The 16,121-nt window shown below is 44.9% G+C and overlaps 2 long non-coding RNA genes across 3 annotated transcripts in view; one reads left to right on the forward strand and one right to left on the reverse strand.

Annotated features, from left to right (window-relative positions):
* The first annotated feature begins 424 nt into the window (after positions 1 to 424).
* Positions 425 to 14,402, forward strand: LOC127491337 (uncharacterized). Its single transcript, XR_007919976.2, has 3 exons — positions 425 to 916; positions 12,584 to 12,740; positions 13,217 to 14,402. It is a non-coding gene; the product is annotated as an uncharacterized lncRNA (long non-coding RNA).
* The window catches only part of LOC138846587 (uncharacterized), a 90,788-nt gene continuing 77,084 nt past the window's right edge, over positions 2,418 to 16,121 (reverse strand). For both annotated transcript variants that reach the window (XR_011384115.1, XR_011384116.1), the window contains one exon: positions 2,418 to 2,761. This is a non-coding gene — a long non-coding RNA (uncharacterized lncRNA). The remainder of the gene's footprint in view (positions 2,762 to 16,121) is intronic.

Genomic DNA, 16,121 nt, shown 5'->3' on the forward strand with positions numbered 1-16,121 from the left:
GTCACTCAGTGTTAACCCACTGCAGGAAAGACTTCCAAATTTCAGAAATGTGCATCTGTAATTGTTTCTGGTTCCATAGCTCAAGTCAAATTCGCCCAAAGTTTCAGTGATCTGCTGACAGTGATAACAATATGACTAACGAGATACTGAGTGATCACTTTGTGATTGGCACCATGCTTTTTGCCCTAGATGGTGATGCTACCTCAGATAATAATGTCAAAGATAGGTGGGATATACAGCTTTTTAAAGTTTCCCCCAGAGGCCCTTGCCTCCTGCTGCTCCTGCCTTCATTACTTCTCCCCCTCTGAGTTTGGGCGGGGCCTAGTGACCGGCTTGCCCATACAGGACGCAGGCACAGGGGTGGGAGATCACCTATGACATCACAGAAGACTGAGAAAACTTCTGCCTGGAACGCTCTGTTAGTTCTCCCTGCTTGCTTGTGCTACTGAAGCAGTCCTGTGGAGGGGTCCGTGTGGAAAGAAGCTGAGGAACAGGGGCTACCACTGTGGCACAGTGGGTGAAGCTGCCACCTGTGACACTGGCACCCCACGTGGGTGCCAGTTTGCATCCTGGCTGCTCTACTTCCCATCCAGTTCCCTGCTAATGGCCTGGGGAAAGCAGTGGAAGACGGCCCGAGTGCTTAGGCCCCTGCACTCATACGGAGACCTGGATGAAGCCCCTGTCTCCTGGCTTTGGCCTGGCATAGCCCTGACCATTGTGATCATCTGTATAGAGAACCAGAGAATGGAAGACCTCTCTCTCCCTCTCTCTCTCTCTCTCCCTCTCCCTCTCCCTCTCCATCTCTGTGATCCTGACTTTCAAGTAAGTCAATAAATCTTTAAAAAAGAAACTGAGGAACAAGTATTGTGGCCCTCAGTCCAACACCTATGAAGAACTGACTCCGGCCACTAGCCAGGTAGGTGAATTCAGATGTGGCTCCTACTCCAGTGAGGCTTGGGATGACCACTGCCCTACCTCACACCTTAATCTAGCCTGTAAGAGCCCTGAGCCAGAGGATCCTGCTAATCCATGCTAGATTCCCGAGAAACTCCAAGAGCTTACCTGTTGCTGCCCAAAGCCAGGATATGTTTGGGGGTATACTTTGGGCATCAGTGGGTAGTAAACACAACAGCCAGTGTTGACTGGAGACCAGTAGATACCGGTGTTGGTGCCTTTTGCATATGAGCCTCTTTGATCCACAAACAACCTGCTAAAATTGATGTGTGCATCCTCCCATTTTATAGATGGGGACGCTGAAGCTCAGAAAGATGATGCTTGGCCAAGTTCCCAGAGCTGGTAAGCAAAAGAGCCAGAGTCCAAAGCCAGGGTTAAACTGGCTGCATTTTTTTTTTTTTTTTACAGGCAGAGTGGACAGTGAGAGAGAGAGAGAGAGAGAGAGAAAGGTCTTCCTTTTTGCCGTTGGTTTACCCTCCAATGGCCGCTGCGGCTGGTGCACCGTGCCTATCCGAAGGCAGGAGCCAGGAGCCAGGTGCTTATCCTCGTCTCCCATGGGGTGCAGGGCCCAAGTACTCGGGCCATCCTCCACTGCATTCCCTGGCCACAGCAGAGAGCTGGCCTGAAGAGGGGCAACCGGGACAGAATCCGGTGCCCCAACCGGGACTAGAACCCGGTGTGCCGGCACCGCTAGGTGGAGGATTAGCCTAGTGAGCCGCGGCGCCGGCTTGAACTGGCTGCATTACTTTCAATGAGCTGAGTGGCTAATGGGTTCAGCCCCTTTTGGGGAAGAGGGGAATTTCAAGATGTTATTGTAGGAACCAGGCAAGCATCTGGCTGGAGCCCCCATACGGAGGACCCTCGCCTTGGGAGAGTCTGCCTGGTGTGTTAACGTACCATGGAAGAAATAGCCACGACTGAGTGGGTTTTCTGTGCGTTTCCCTGGATACCCTCATCAGGCTTGGACGAAGCCACGAAGGACAGGGAGCACTTCAGACCTCTTACCGCACAGTCACCCACAGGTGGCTGCAAAGTCTGCCTCAGCCAAGGGGCCTACCGGAGAGGAACTCTTCTCAAAAGAAAATTTAAAGGGCTCTTGGAAGCCATCCAAAGCAGCAGAGACCCAAAGGGGCTCTTTCCTTCCTAAGTCTATGCAAATCTGTGGTTTGCCCTCCACACTCGAATGTTTAGCTCAGTTTCCTTTTCGGCTGATAAAGCGATTGGAAGACAGCAGAGAAGCGGTGACCCCATCTGCACTCTGCCCCTCTGACCTGCTTTGTTCTTCCCAGCCCTTGGCATTTTGACCCCAAAATCTCTTTGCAATGAACAAACCCAGGGCCCCCAGTCTTCTAGGCCACTTGCAGTACTCAGGCCACTTGCCTCCTACCCAGTTCCCAGACCCCTCCTTTTCTTCGCAGAGAAACTGACTTTTAGTCCCCAGTTCAGGCTACCTTGGTGTCAAAAGTCCCTGACCACTCTCTTCAGCCCCTGGAAGATGAAGACTCCCTGTGAGCCTAGGGAGGAGCGCCGAGTCAGGAGGTTCACACTTGCACAGTCTGTGTGAACACGAAGTTCAAGTTTTTGTGTCACAGACAGGGGCCCAGGCCCCGAGAGAAAGGGATTTGTCTCTGATGATCTGGGGACCACGCAAAGGGCATGTCTGAAGGCGGCAGGCACAGGCAGGAAGACGCCGCCTGTTGCAAAGTGTGGAAGGCTCACCTGGCACGCCAGCCGGTTGCACGGCAGCCACGGTGGAGTCCCACGTCCCCAGGCACTTCATGTATGTTATCTCTATCTTCACAAGAGTCTGAAAAGAAAAGCAGCGGTGTCTTTTCTTCAAGGAAGTCACTGACCCAGTTAAAAAATCTGATGAAATCCAAGACTCTTTCCCTCACAAAGATATGTATGCACCAAAATTATATTCAATTTAAGGGCTGCTTAAGGATCCATGGACACCAGGCTGAAAAAAAGAAATCTCCCTTTAGGTACTGCTGTTTCCCCCATTTAGAAAGTGAGAAATTTGAGATGTACAGGATTTGTGTCCTATGCCCATGCATAGTACAGAAGCTCTTTTTTTTTTTTTTTTTTTTACAGGCAGAGTGGACAGTGAGAGAGAGAGACAAAGAGAAAGGTCTTCCTTTTTGCCATTGGTTCACCCTCCAATGGCCACCGCAGCTGGCGCGGCCGGCGCACCGTGCTGATCCGAAGGCAGGAGCCAGGTGCTTCTCCTGGTCTCCCATGGGGTGCAGGGCCCAAGCACTTGGGCCATCCTCCACTGCACTCCCGGGCCACAGCAGAGAGCTGGCCTAGAAGAGGGGCAACCGGGACAGCATCCGGCACCCCGACCGGGACTAGAACCCGGTGTGCCGGCACCGCAAGGTGGAGGATTAGCCTAGTGAGCCGTGGCGCCGGCCAGTACAGAAGCTCTTAAAAAGACATCAGCAGGGCTGCAAGGCTGGCGCTGGTTCCTTCCCCAGGACACACTGAGGTCAGCAATGCTGCAGACTCCACAAAGCAAGGGTTTGCTCCTTCTTTACCCAACAGCATGTCTTCTTTAAAGCAAACACCAAGCACCTGACACTGAACAGGAGACAGTCCTTTGGAGCTGACAGAGAGGTCTCCAGGCTTGGTAGTCAGGTTTCCTCTCTCCAAGACAGGCTTCCCCTGGGAACCTTCAACCTGCCTTCCTGTAATTTCTTCTTTTAGTTAGAGTAGACAGGAGTGGACATTGCAGAGCAGTGGCTAAATCACTGCTTGGGCACCTGGATCCCATATCAGCGTTCTGGTTCGAGTCTTGGCTTCTCTACTTCTGGTCCAGGTTCTTGCTAATGTGCCTGGGAAGCAGTGGATGATGGCTCAAGTTCTTGAGTTCCTGCCACCCACATGGGAGCCCTGGGTGGAGTTTCTGGCTCCTGGCTTTGGTTTGGTGTAACCCCAGTTATTGAAGTCACTTGGGGAGTGAACCAATGGATAAGATATCTCTATCTGTGTGTTTTTATCTTTGTCATTGTCCATTTTAAATTAATACATGAATAAATCTTTAAAAAAAAGAGTAGTCTTTTGTGAAGACAGAGGTGAATACCCTACTGAAAATTTTATTGAACAAAGGAGTGGCTGAAAAATAAAATCAGTCAGAATCCAAATATACCCATCTAAGTTGATAAGAACTGAAATCTTCAGGTTTCAATTTGATATTTTCAAAAATTTATTTATTTATTTATTTGAAAGTCAGAGTTACAGAGAGAGAAGGGCAGAGAGAGATGGAGAGAGAGAGAGAGAGAGAGCTATCTTCCATCTGCTGGTTCACTACTCAGATGGCTACAAAGGCCAGGGTCAAGTCAAGCTGAAGCCAGGAGCTTCATCTGGGTCTTCCAAGTGGGTGTTAGGGGCCCAAACACTTGGACCATCTTCTGCTGCTTGTTCTAGGCCATTAGCAGGGAGCTGGATCAGAAGTGGGCCAGCCAAGTCTTGAACCAGCACTGGTAGGGGATGCTAGTGTTGCAGGCAGTGGCTTTACCTGCTATGCCACACAGGCGATATATTCTTCTGATTAAGAATTTAGGTTCTGGGGCTGGTGCTGTGGCACAGCGATTAAAGCCACTGCTTGCAGTGCTGGTATCACATATGGGCACCGGTTCAAGTCCCAGCTGAATCTCTTCCGATCCAGCTCTCTGCTATGGCCTGGCAAAGCAGTAGAAGATGGCTCAAGCCCTTGGGCCCCTGCACCCACATGGGAGACCTGGAGGAAACTCCTGGCTCCTGGCTTCAGATGGGTGCAGCCCCGGCCATTGTGGCCATATGGGGAGGGAACCAGCAGACGGAAGACCTCTTTCTCTCTCTGCCTCTGCCTCTCTGTAATTCTGCCTTTCAAATCAATCAATCAGTCTTTAAAAATAAAAAGGAATTCAGGTTCTGCCTCAGAGTCATGGATGCTGTGGTTGGCCAGCATCCCTCTGCTGCCTTCTCAAGATGGGATGGGCATGGGGACCACATCTCGTCCTACCCATTCTCCCTTGCAGCTCACTGCTCACTGCTCAAGAAGTAATGGCTGTGTTCTCTCCTGATTGCATCTTCTGCTAGCTTGGGTTTCTTCCAAATCTAGTCCCAGGGTACTTTCCTGACCTCTGGTCACTAAGGTTTCCTGTACTTTTCTTGAGACCTGCTGAATCTCGGTTTGGGGAATCTCTCCAGTGCCCATGGATGACATAAAAATCAGGGAATGCACACCCAGGCTTCCTGCAATTTAGTGCGTTCTAGCTTGTCTAGCTCTGCACTGACTGACATGGAAACCATCAGAGGGCTCCTGGAGTACTTCAGAAGCAGGGTGCTGGTGGGGCTCTAGGCCCGGCTGTCAATGACTGACAACAGTCAAGCCAGGAGAGCACAGAGCTGCAGTCACTCTCAGTCTTCCCATTGAGGAGGTCATCCAGAGAACCTCCCACCTCTCCATGCATCAAACGCTCCAGTCCTAGTCCTGACCCAGCCACCAAGTCTGCAGAATTTCCAACACTTCACCTCTCCTTTTGGGGGTCTGATTTCTCCATCAACACAACAGGTGGCACCTTCTGCCCTCCCCAGCAGGCGTTCCTTCCTAAAAACTTGAGTTCCTCTTTGAGACTGATGCTCATGTTGAGGATAGCTTACATCCAGTGGCATGCCCTCCAGTACGTGCTGACTCAGTTTTGACAGACACGTTCACTTGTGCAACCTCAACCCCTCCTCAGGACACAGAACGTTTCCATTACCACAAAGACTTCCCAGTATCCGTCATTTCTCCACCCCACAGGCAACCACTGATTTGATTTCTGTCATTGTAGGTTGGTTTTGCATATTTTAAACTTTCATGTAAATGGAATTGCACTGTATGTACTGTTGTGTCTGACTTCTAGCCCTCAGCATTCTATTTCTACAATTCTTCTACGTTGTTTCATGGATGCGGTTGATCCTTTTGTTTGCTCAGTAATAGTCCATTGAGGAGTGCACCCTGGATTATGTGCCCACTGTCATGTAGATGAGCAGTTGGTCTCAGTATCTGGCTGTTACAAGTAAAGCTGCTGTGAATATTCTTTTTCACTCCTCTTGGATAAATACTTGAGAGTACAACTGTTAGATAATCAAGGAGATGTATAGTTACGTTCCTGAGAAACTGTCCAAGGGTTTTCCATAGAGGTTTTACCATCTCACAAGCTCACCCATAATGCATGGCTGCTCTCCAGCATTTGATGTTGAGTCTTCTTTTCTTTAAAGTTCTTGTGAATGTTTGCCCCAGCAGAGAGCTAGACTGGAAGAGGAACAACCGGGACTAGTACCCAGCGCCCCAACAGGGACTAGAACCCAGGGTGCCGGCGCCGCAGGCGGAGGATTAGCCAAGTGAGCCATGGCACCGGCCAGCATGACATTGTTAACCACTGGTGTTACACAAAGAATAAAACAAAGTTTTACAAAACTGTATTTGCAGCAATACTGATACACACGGGCATTTTTTGTTTTTGTTTTTGCTTTAGAAAATGTTAGGTGCCACATATAAGGGAGAACGTGTAGTATTTGTATTTCTGCGTCTTGCCTCTTTCACTCAACATGATGTCCTCCAGTTGCATCCATTTGGAAGTAAATGGTAGAATTCCATGCTGAATAATATTCCACTGAGCATATATACCAAATTTTCCTTATCCATTCATCTGATGATGGACACCTTGGTTGATTTCCATTTTGGCTATTGTGAACAGTGCTGCTATAAATACAGTAGTGCAGGTATCTCTTTGATAAAATGTATTCATGTCTTGTCTGTATACACCCAGTAGTGAGATCATATGGCAAGTCTTTTTCTAGTTTTTTTTTTTTTTTTTTTTTTTTGACAGGCAGAGTGGACAGTGAGAGAGAAAGACAGAGAGAAAGGTCTTCCTTTTGCCGTTGGTTCACCCTCCAATGGCCGCCGCGGCTGGCGTGCTGCGGCCGGCACACCGTGCTGATCCGATGGCAGGAGCCAGGAGCCAGGTGCTTTTCCTGGTCTCCCATGGGGTGCAGGGCCCAAGCACCTGGGCCATCCTCCACTGCACTCCCTGGCCACAGCAGAGAGCTGGACTGGAAGAGGGGCAACCGGGACAGAATCCGGCGCCCCAACCGGGACTAGAACCTGGTGTGCTGGCGCCGCTAGGCGGAGGATTAGCCTAGTGAGCCGCGGCGCCGGCCTCTTTTTCTAGTTTTTAAAAGAAATGTCCATACCGTTTTCCACAGTGGCTGTGCTACTTTACATTCCCACCAACAGTGTATAAGTGTTCCCCTTTCTCCACACTCTTGCTAGCATTTGCTACTCTCTGTGTTTTGAATGTCAGCCATTTTGACAGGAGTGAGGTGATTTATTTTGCTTCCCTTTACGACTAAATTAAAAAGAGATTAGTATCAAGGCCATTTTAAAGAATCAGAAGTATGATAAATCCTTCTTGAATATCCAAATCACTTTGCACATAGCTAGTATGCCAAACCACACCTCGTTTAATGAATCCATCAATACATATTCTTTCAGATCACTCCATTCTATTTCTTTTTGTAAGAACGGCTCAATTGCCAAATATGAGAGGTCTGCAAAAAGATCTTGCATGGGTTTTGAATTTTTTTCCACTCAAATAGGTACTTTTAATTCCATTTCCCATGGGTTTTTTTGAAATCCCTTTTCTTGTGTGTATAAGCTTCTGCTGTTACAGGTGTCTATGAGGATGATAAGGAAAAGTCAGACTTACTTTGTGCCTTCAGTGCCCATTCAATGGAATGTGCAGACTCTAAATACAAAAACTATTGCATTATTGCTACAGTGTAACCTGGAACTGTGCCCCCATTGAAGAGGCAAGTATGTAGGGGATCCTGGATAGGAGGGGAATAATTCTTGCCATGTCAACTGGGGAAAGAGTTAGGTGTGTTCTGTAACATTTTCAGATAAAGCGATACTAATCAATCCTGGTTTAGAGGCGCCAAGAAAAGAGTGGGCAGGGTGCTTCTACCAGACTGTGCCTCCCTAATTTCTCAATTTGACGTGCAGTAGGAGTTACAGCGTTGTTGGTGTCTATGGTGGAGACTGGGAAAGCAAGCCCAGGGAGTGTCAGGATTGCACCACTAGACTGATGCCTGGGAGATGTCCCGGAACTGCATCTTAAAATGGGCAATGGCATCATAGTGATCAGGTGAAGAGCCTGAGAGAAAGGAGTGGTGGCTGGGCTTCTGCTCCAAGACCTGGACCTGGGAAATATGTTCAGTTTCTGAAGGAACAATCCTGCGTCTTCTTTGACAGGAACATTTCCAATGTCCAGCTCATGCCCCATCTCCTCTGCAAGGTCAGGATTCTCCTGTACCCCTAAGAGCTGTGGTTCCTGAAGTAGAGTGAAGAGTCTACCCCAGCTGGGGAAGTACTGAGTAAGGTTTCTTCCCATGTCCTGGCCATAGTTATCCCAGAAGTAAAATCCTGTAGCATGGGCCTGTCACAGAGGAGATCACCTTCTCCTCCTGGTTTCATGCTGAGAACAATGGGGTAGAGCTGTCCTCTCATTCTTTCATTATAATCATCAACATTTATTAAGTACCTACTGTATGTTAGCTCTTCATAAAGTCCATGGAAGAATGGAATCAAAACATAATGTGTATTTTCATTGAACTTTTGCATATAGTGAACCATGCAAATGGTTAGGAATACAGAGATTCCTAAATTTAAAGTTTACTAAAACACAAAAGTAAAATGATTATTATGACATGGGCAGAAAGTGCCAAAACTGGGAACTTTGGCAGGGATACCTAGGCAATTTGAAGGTATCAGGATTATTTCACCCAGGAAGACTGGGAAAGATGAGTCAGCAAAAAGAGAGCTGGAGGAGAAAGAGAGACTTCAGTTTTCTGGGTATAAACTGGAAATAATTTACTGGGACCGGAACATAAGACTGAAAGATCTGTAGAGGTTTGCAGATCATCATTCACCTGAACCACTGAGCTGGGCACACACTGTCGGTTTCCATAAATTTCTTTCTGAACAGTTATGTATGTCCTACAGTGCAGTTCAGTGTGTTTCTGTGTTCTGATTTTATAGATTCTGGAGCTTCGGGCTTTAGCAGTTCAGGGGGTGGGCAGTTTTGCTCTCCATAGCTCATGTGAATGTCTATTGTCTTCTGCAGGATATTCACCTAGCGGCTCTTTTTTTGCGAAGTTTGGTCTTCCCTCTGGGGAGCAGTGAAGCAAAGGATGAGAGATTGCATACAAAGTCTAGCAAAATTACTGGGGCTGCTATGGTGTAGGGAACAGGGGTGAGGATACCCTGATTAGAAGTCTAGGCCACTTGTGTTGGATAAAATCCCCAAGCCAGTTGTCATCCCCAAGAACATGCAGAATGGACCTCTTGGTCTGAAAGGTGAGGATCTTAAAAGCTTACAAACAGCAAGCAGTAGAACCATAACATTTCCCAAATTCCCAAAGAATTCCATGCAAAAGAAGGCTTCTATGGAGGCTAACCAGGAGTCAACTCGAAAAACCATCTATTATAAGTAGGGTGGGGATAAAGCAACCCTAAGGACAAATATCACACATTTGGCAGAATCTCCACGCATGCAGGTTAAAGGCACCTGAATAAAAAGGAGGTGTTTTGTGCAATCTCTCATACTGGAAAAAATATGACTCAACTATCCATCGATTACGGCACCTAGAAACTGGAAAAACCAGGTAGCCCTGCAGGAGACAGATTCTATGGTGGTAAAACCCTGCTTCTTCTAGGGAAGAAGGCCATGGCTTGTAGAACTGGACCGTGATCCAGACATTGAACAGTGAAGCCATTCCTTATGGACCAACAGCAGTGATTGAGAGAAAAGACTCTTTCAATCCATGACCTCTAGGGAGGAAGTCACTGTGCTAGCAGGGGTAACACTGTGTTCTTTTTCAGTGACTCTACTTCTACACCTTTTAAATCTGTTTTTCCATGCATTCAGCACCATCCTATAGCCAAATAGCTGTATTTCCAGAGTTACCCAAGATCCTATCTCCCTCCTATTCCATCTCTTACCAACTCAAATCATTGCCAAATCTTGTTGATTCTACTTCGTAAATACTTTACAAACTCACTCAACCTCATCAGCTGTCTTGGCCACAGATCATCCTCTCTTGTCTGTACCATTCCAGTATTGCACTAAACAGACTTTCTTTCTCTTGTCTTGACCTCCTCCATAACAACTGAAGGTCTAGAATCAGAGGACGTTCTAGAAAACTTGAATCTCACTCTGTCATAGCAATACTCAAACCCCTGTAGAGGAAACAGTTTACTTCCGTTACCGAGAGCACAACATCTTCCCTGATATAACTTGGCCTTTTATTTCAACATCCTTGCTTAACACCTCCTCCTTTAGAAGTCTTTACCCCACCCCCAGAGCAGGCATTACTCAAGTGCTCCTCACTTTCTCTTTCTTGCTTCCTTTTGATTTCACTCATCCATGTCCTCTCCTGGAGTGTGTTTCCACTGAAGCCAGGCAAGAGGTGGCTCCTCTGAGCTCCTACGGCATTCCTGACCCATGCCACCACAGCACAAGGACTTGTTTATGTACTGCACCCTCCTCCCTGACTTCTCAGTGGGACAACACTGAGCCTACATCATCTTTGTGTTGTAGTGATCCATCCTACTACACGCAACATGGTCAACACGCAATGAATTGCCCTTGAACAAGTGAATGGCCATGTGTAGAACTCACACATTTTATCCTCAAACTAAACCTATGCATTTATTAAAAGGCTTTACAGACATGAGTTCAAATCCCCCACTTATTTCTTTCCAGTTCTGAAGCCATCTGCTCAGCTTCCTACTCTCATGTATAAAATGGTGAAAATAATTGGATTCTTCTGAGAATCATAAAAGAGAACATCTAACACTCACAGCGCAGCACTTCACATGTGCGCAATAAACAGTCCAATTACATAATAATAATTATTAGCAGCACCCTCTCATCAGATTCACTGTTGGGGGTTTTCATGCTTGTGTCACTGTTTCTCTAGATGACACTTCCTCATCCTGACAGAGTCAGAGGAGACAGCCCAATCCATACACAATATATTCTCCCTCTTCATCAAATAACAGACAGGAAACTCCCAGAGATTTCATCTGTATTTGTCACCATTAATGGGTGTGGTTGACTGTAGGCATTGGAGGGCGTGCATGGAAACCAGGGGGAGAAAATAAGAGCAAATACTCATTTTACTCTGATAAACATGTAATACATGTTACTCATTACTTTTTTTTTTTTTTTTTTTTTTTCTGACTGTGTTGGCTGTAAGCGAAAAAAGAAAACTCTGGCTTTTGTCTCTGGCCTAGAACAGCTACCAAAAGGGTATTTCTCATTATCTAGTCTCCTGGTCTCAATAAAGAAACCTCATCCCTCTATTTAGTGAAATCTAAAAACTAGTATGTATAAGAATCCAGGGAAGGTCTCATTCCATTCACACTATTACCACATCCAAAATAAACACAGTGATGCCTATTATCATCCAAGATGTCAGCTTCTATGGGGGTCCTTGCAAATTCAGAAGTTACCACTGGCAGTTTCTTTCAAGGTTGACTACACTTGTCAGAAGAGGTTGAAAGATTTGCCCAATTTAAATCCTTTTCATGAACTTCTGGTCTACCGTTGTTCTCTACCTACCACAGACCAAAACAATCATTCCATTTGTCACATACATGCCTGGCCATTGTGCAAGAACCCCACATTACGCAGCAAAGATCTTCAGAAACGATTATAGCAAATCCTCTGTTATTCTTGTCTCTGCTTTTGTTCAGAACCTTCTCAAACTTCTGCCCTATCTTACCCCTTAAGTTTTTTCACACTGCCTTATTTCAAATAAGCGACACTCTTCTGGGTTTATACAGTGATATATGGGTGTTGTATCAAATATTTTTTTTTAAAAAGGGAAGGAACAGTTGTGGGATTCAATTTGTTGCCAGGGACAATACTAGTTACCCAGTCCATTGTAGGAATCTCATTTTATCATCACAATAACACTGAAAAAATTTTACAGTCATGAAGAAACTGAGTTTGTAGGTGATTTAACTTATAGCACATTAATGGTAAACAGTAGAGATGAAACCAAAAACCTTTCAGAGCTTAACCTGAATTCCAAACATTGCATTTCCCTGGCATTTTTCAAAAATACCTTCAGGGATTGTTTTCCTGGTCACAATTCTAAGTGAGGCTTTCCACACTGAGGAATATCATTAGGGAAACTCAGCTAAAATCCAGAAGTAGAGAGAACCTCTGTCTCCCCACATACTGGGAAGACATTGTTGGGCCAGAATTTAAATAGTCTCTATCCAGTTTCGATGAGGAAAGATTTATGACGGAGACGTAGGGAAAACAGCCTACAGAAAGTTCCTTTTACAGTTATAAAAGCTAATAGGACATCTCCGAAAAATTCATGGAAAATGTATATTATCATAAAACTTTGTGTAAATTTCAATTTTTTTTGCCTCAAAACAAACATCTTTTAATTCCACTTTTCCATGAAATTTTTGAGGAATATCTGTAGTAGGTAAAATTTATTTCCAGGTGCAGCTAGGATTGTTCATTGTGTCTCTGAAAGAGAGGACTTCTGTTAAATTAATGTCTTGGCATTCCATTAGGCCCCAAGCTTCCAAAATCCTCCTGATCCCCTCCGAGAGGCCCTCAGCTCCGCTGCGGGAGAACACGGAGAGTCTCTCTTGAGTCTTCAAGTCCGCTGCTTCCACGTGCGAGTCCGTCTTACTCAGAAGAGACTGTTCGTTCCCAGTCGGGTTCCAGGTAAAAGCTTTGCCAAACCTGCCGAGGTCTCAACGTCCTAGAATCTGGAATGGTTACCAATGAACTGCATTCAGTCTCTCAAGACTAGGTTATCACATATCTTCTCGATGGTTGTGTTTCCTTTTAGACACCAGTGTATAATTGGAAGCGTAACGCAAATTTCCATTTGGAAATCACAACCGGTCCAGGGTTCAGCCTACAGGAGGCTATTTCTTTGCTGCAATAAAGCTTAGTTTTCCTACGCGTAGTGGAGCTGTACTTAACCAAAGAGTCATTCTTGCCGCAGCGGGTAAGACTTTGTCCTGAGAAATCTGTGACTACTTAAGCAATGAGGACTCTGCAAGTTCCCAACGTCCACATTAAACACATGCTAAGGAACATTTTTCCCTCAGTGGAGAAGGGCGAACGAAACATAATAATTTTTGAGACTTCGCTCTCTCATCTCAAACTTATTTTGACATTTATCCTTTTCACAGACCAGTACTGAAGAGCTACTCTTTGCTGCCAAGCCAGCCTGCTCTGTAACTCGACCACTGCAAAACCTCCGGATCGGCAAAGAGAATGGATGAGCTGAACATGTTGCAAGATTCACTGGAAGATTTAGGGGGCTGTGTCCTATAACTGTCCAACAATTTTTGCGGGGTTTCGGGGAGGCCTATCTCCAAGTGTCACGTTATTTCCTATAAAACTAGAGGACTGACCACCCTAATTCTTAAGGTTCCTGTCAGCCTAATGGTGTATGCGTCTAAAGCAAAGTAAAAAACAACCTGGAATTGCTCCAGATACGATGACGATAGGGTAATCGGGAGCGAGGGCAAGGGGCAACCACTGGAGAGGAGCCTAACACGGAGGCGATGAGTCAACGTTTGACACTAGAGAGCCCCAGGTTTGGTTTTGCCTCTGCCACTTAGACACTGTGTCACCTCGAGCAAGGGACTCCATTCCTCTAAACTTCTAGTTCTTTTTTTGTAAAACATATTTAACAGTGTGGCCTTGTGAAATAGAGGTGGGGATTAACTGTGATAAATGCAAACTGCTTCTTATTAGCTGCTAATCCCCCAAAAATAAGCTGGCACACAACCTGTGTCCCGGGTGCCTGCCTTCTGAGACTGTCTCCATTCACCTCTTCTTCCTATGTTCTCTTCTTCCCTGTTTCTTGATTAACCTCTCATATTTATGTCTTTTGCCCTAAAGGTGGTGTTACTGTATATACTAAGAGCTGAATGATATGAGTTCCAACTTTGTCCTCCCTTTAGGATCTCTGGCAGGAATCTGTCTCTATTCCATGCATGTACCCACTCAGTTTGGTCTTCTCATGTTGTACACAGACTCCCAGTCCAGTCTCCACATACCCAGATGGTCACATCCTTCCAAAGTTAGCTTCGCATGATTTTACTTATTGATAAAGTGAAAATCCTTAACTCAGCCCCGCCTCCGACCTTCCTACCACACTTGCTTTGTGTCTCTGCTTTGTTCACTGTTAAGTCTTCGCGTGACACTGCAGATGGTGGGTTCCTCCAAGGACATTCCTGCCCACCATTCAATGCCCATTCAAAAGTTTCCTCTTCTCTGCACGTAGGCTCCAGGTTACCTGTGACTACTTAAATACACACTTCCTAATACAGTACCTGGCACCTAGTAGGTGTTCAACAATATGCAGTAAGTGAGGATCTGATTCTTTGAATGAGGACATAACACTTAGAAAATGAGGAAGATTCATCTTGCATTGTAGGAGGTGGAATTGGACGCTCATAAATTATTTAAAAAGTTAGATAGTTGACAGGAACAAAATGATCCCAAGTTCCTGAGAGGCTCCGGGGTGTACAGTTGTTGAAATGTCACCTTTGCATCGTGGGTATTGATTTACAGTTTGCATCCTTGAGTACATAAGATTCTGTACTAGCAGGGGGAGAAATCCAATTTCCGTGTCTCAGTGAAGGAGACGGCTAAGTCAGGTTTGGTATCAGCTGTCGGAAGGTTGTGGGGTGTGTGTGTGTGTGTGTGTGTGTGTGTGTGTTGTGTATTTAGGGGAATCACATTGCCTGGCATTTTTAGTAATGACAAGAAAAAAGATTTAAGTCACATTTTTAAAAATCAGGGATTAGCTTTGCCTGTTTCAAAAGTTCACCTGAATAGGATCACACAGTGCTCTGTCCAGCTGCTTCTGCTCAGCCTTGTGTTTGGGGGTTCATTCATGTTGTGGGGTTTATTCATGGTTTGCGACTGTTTTTTTATTGATGTGTAGTATTCCATTGTGTGTGCCTGTCACCAGTGGCTTCTCCATTTCATTTTGATGGACATCAGGGCTACATCTAGCGATTTTTACTAAGGAAGCCCCTATAAGTACTGTAACACAAGTCTTTCTGTTGTGTGAATGCTTTCATTTCAATGGTGCAGACATCCGAGAGTGGTGTTGCTGGGTCACAGGGTTGAAGCGTTTTTACTGTGATGATATTGCTGGTCTTGTTTCCAAGGTCCTCTACCATTTTTCATTCCTGCTCTTTTGTTTTATCTCTCCTTAGTAGGTGGATGATATTATCTCACAACTTTGACACGTACTTTCCTGATGACTAATGCTGAACACTTTTTTATGTATTCATTGACCATTTGAATTTTTTTCTTTGATAAGTTCCTCTGAGCTTTCTGTTGATTAAAAAACAAAACTCTAGATCATTTAAAATTTAAATATCAAAGATTAGGGGTTGTTTACATATTTATATATTTTGAATATGAATCCTTTGGTAGATACATTGCAACTGTTATCTCCAAGCCTGTTAACTATTTAAAGTGTCTTTTGAAGAGCACATGTGTTTAATTTTGATGAAATTCATTTTTGTCATTTTTTGTTTTGTTTTATATTCAGGATTTGTCATGTCTAAGAAACTTTGTCTAACTTCGATGTTGTGAAGACATTCTCTGAACTTCCTTTTAAGACATTCACATGTGTAGGTTTCATGTGTATCTCAAATAAATTTTTATGTATAGCGTGAGATACAAGTCACAGGGCAACTTTTCTTCCATAGATATAAATTTCTTCACCAGTGAACTGCTTTGGTTTCTTGTTGAAAATCAACTGAACATTTATATCTGTTGTCTATTTTTGAAATTTTTATTTTGCTCTATCTACCTATTCTTTGTGTGTTACAGCAGTGTATCAGTCTGTTATAATTATATCAGCTTTATATTGTCATAAAATCAAGTAGTGTAATTCCTTCAAGTTTGTTCTTCCTTTTCAAAATGGTTTTGATTATTTTTGATCTTGTACTTTCACCTGTATTTTAGAACATAGAATTTTTTTTTTTTTTTTTACAAAAACTCATACTGGGATTTTGATTGAGATTGAAGTGCAGCTATAGAAAAATGTAAGAAGAATGGGCATCT

The sequence above is a fragment of the Oryctolagus cuniculus genome, chromosome 18, assembly GCF_964237555.1.
Source record: "Oryctolagus cuniculus chromosome 18, mOryCun1.1, whole genome shotgun sequence".
NCBI lineage: Eukaryota > Metazoa > Chordata > Mammalia > Lagomorpha > Leporidae > Oryctolagus > Oryctolagus cuniculus.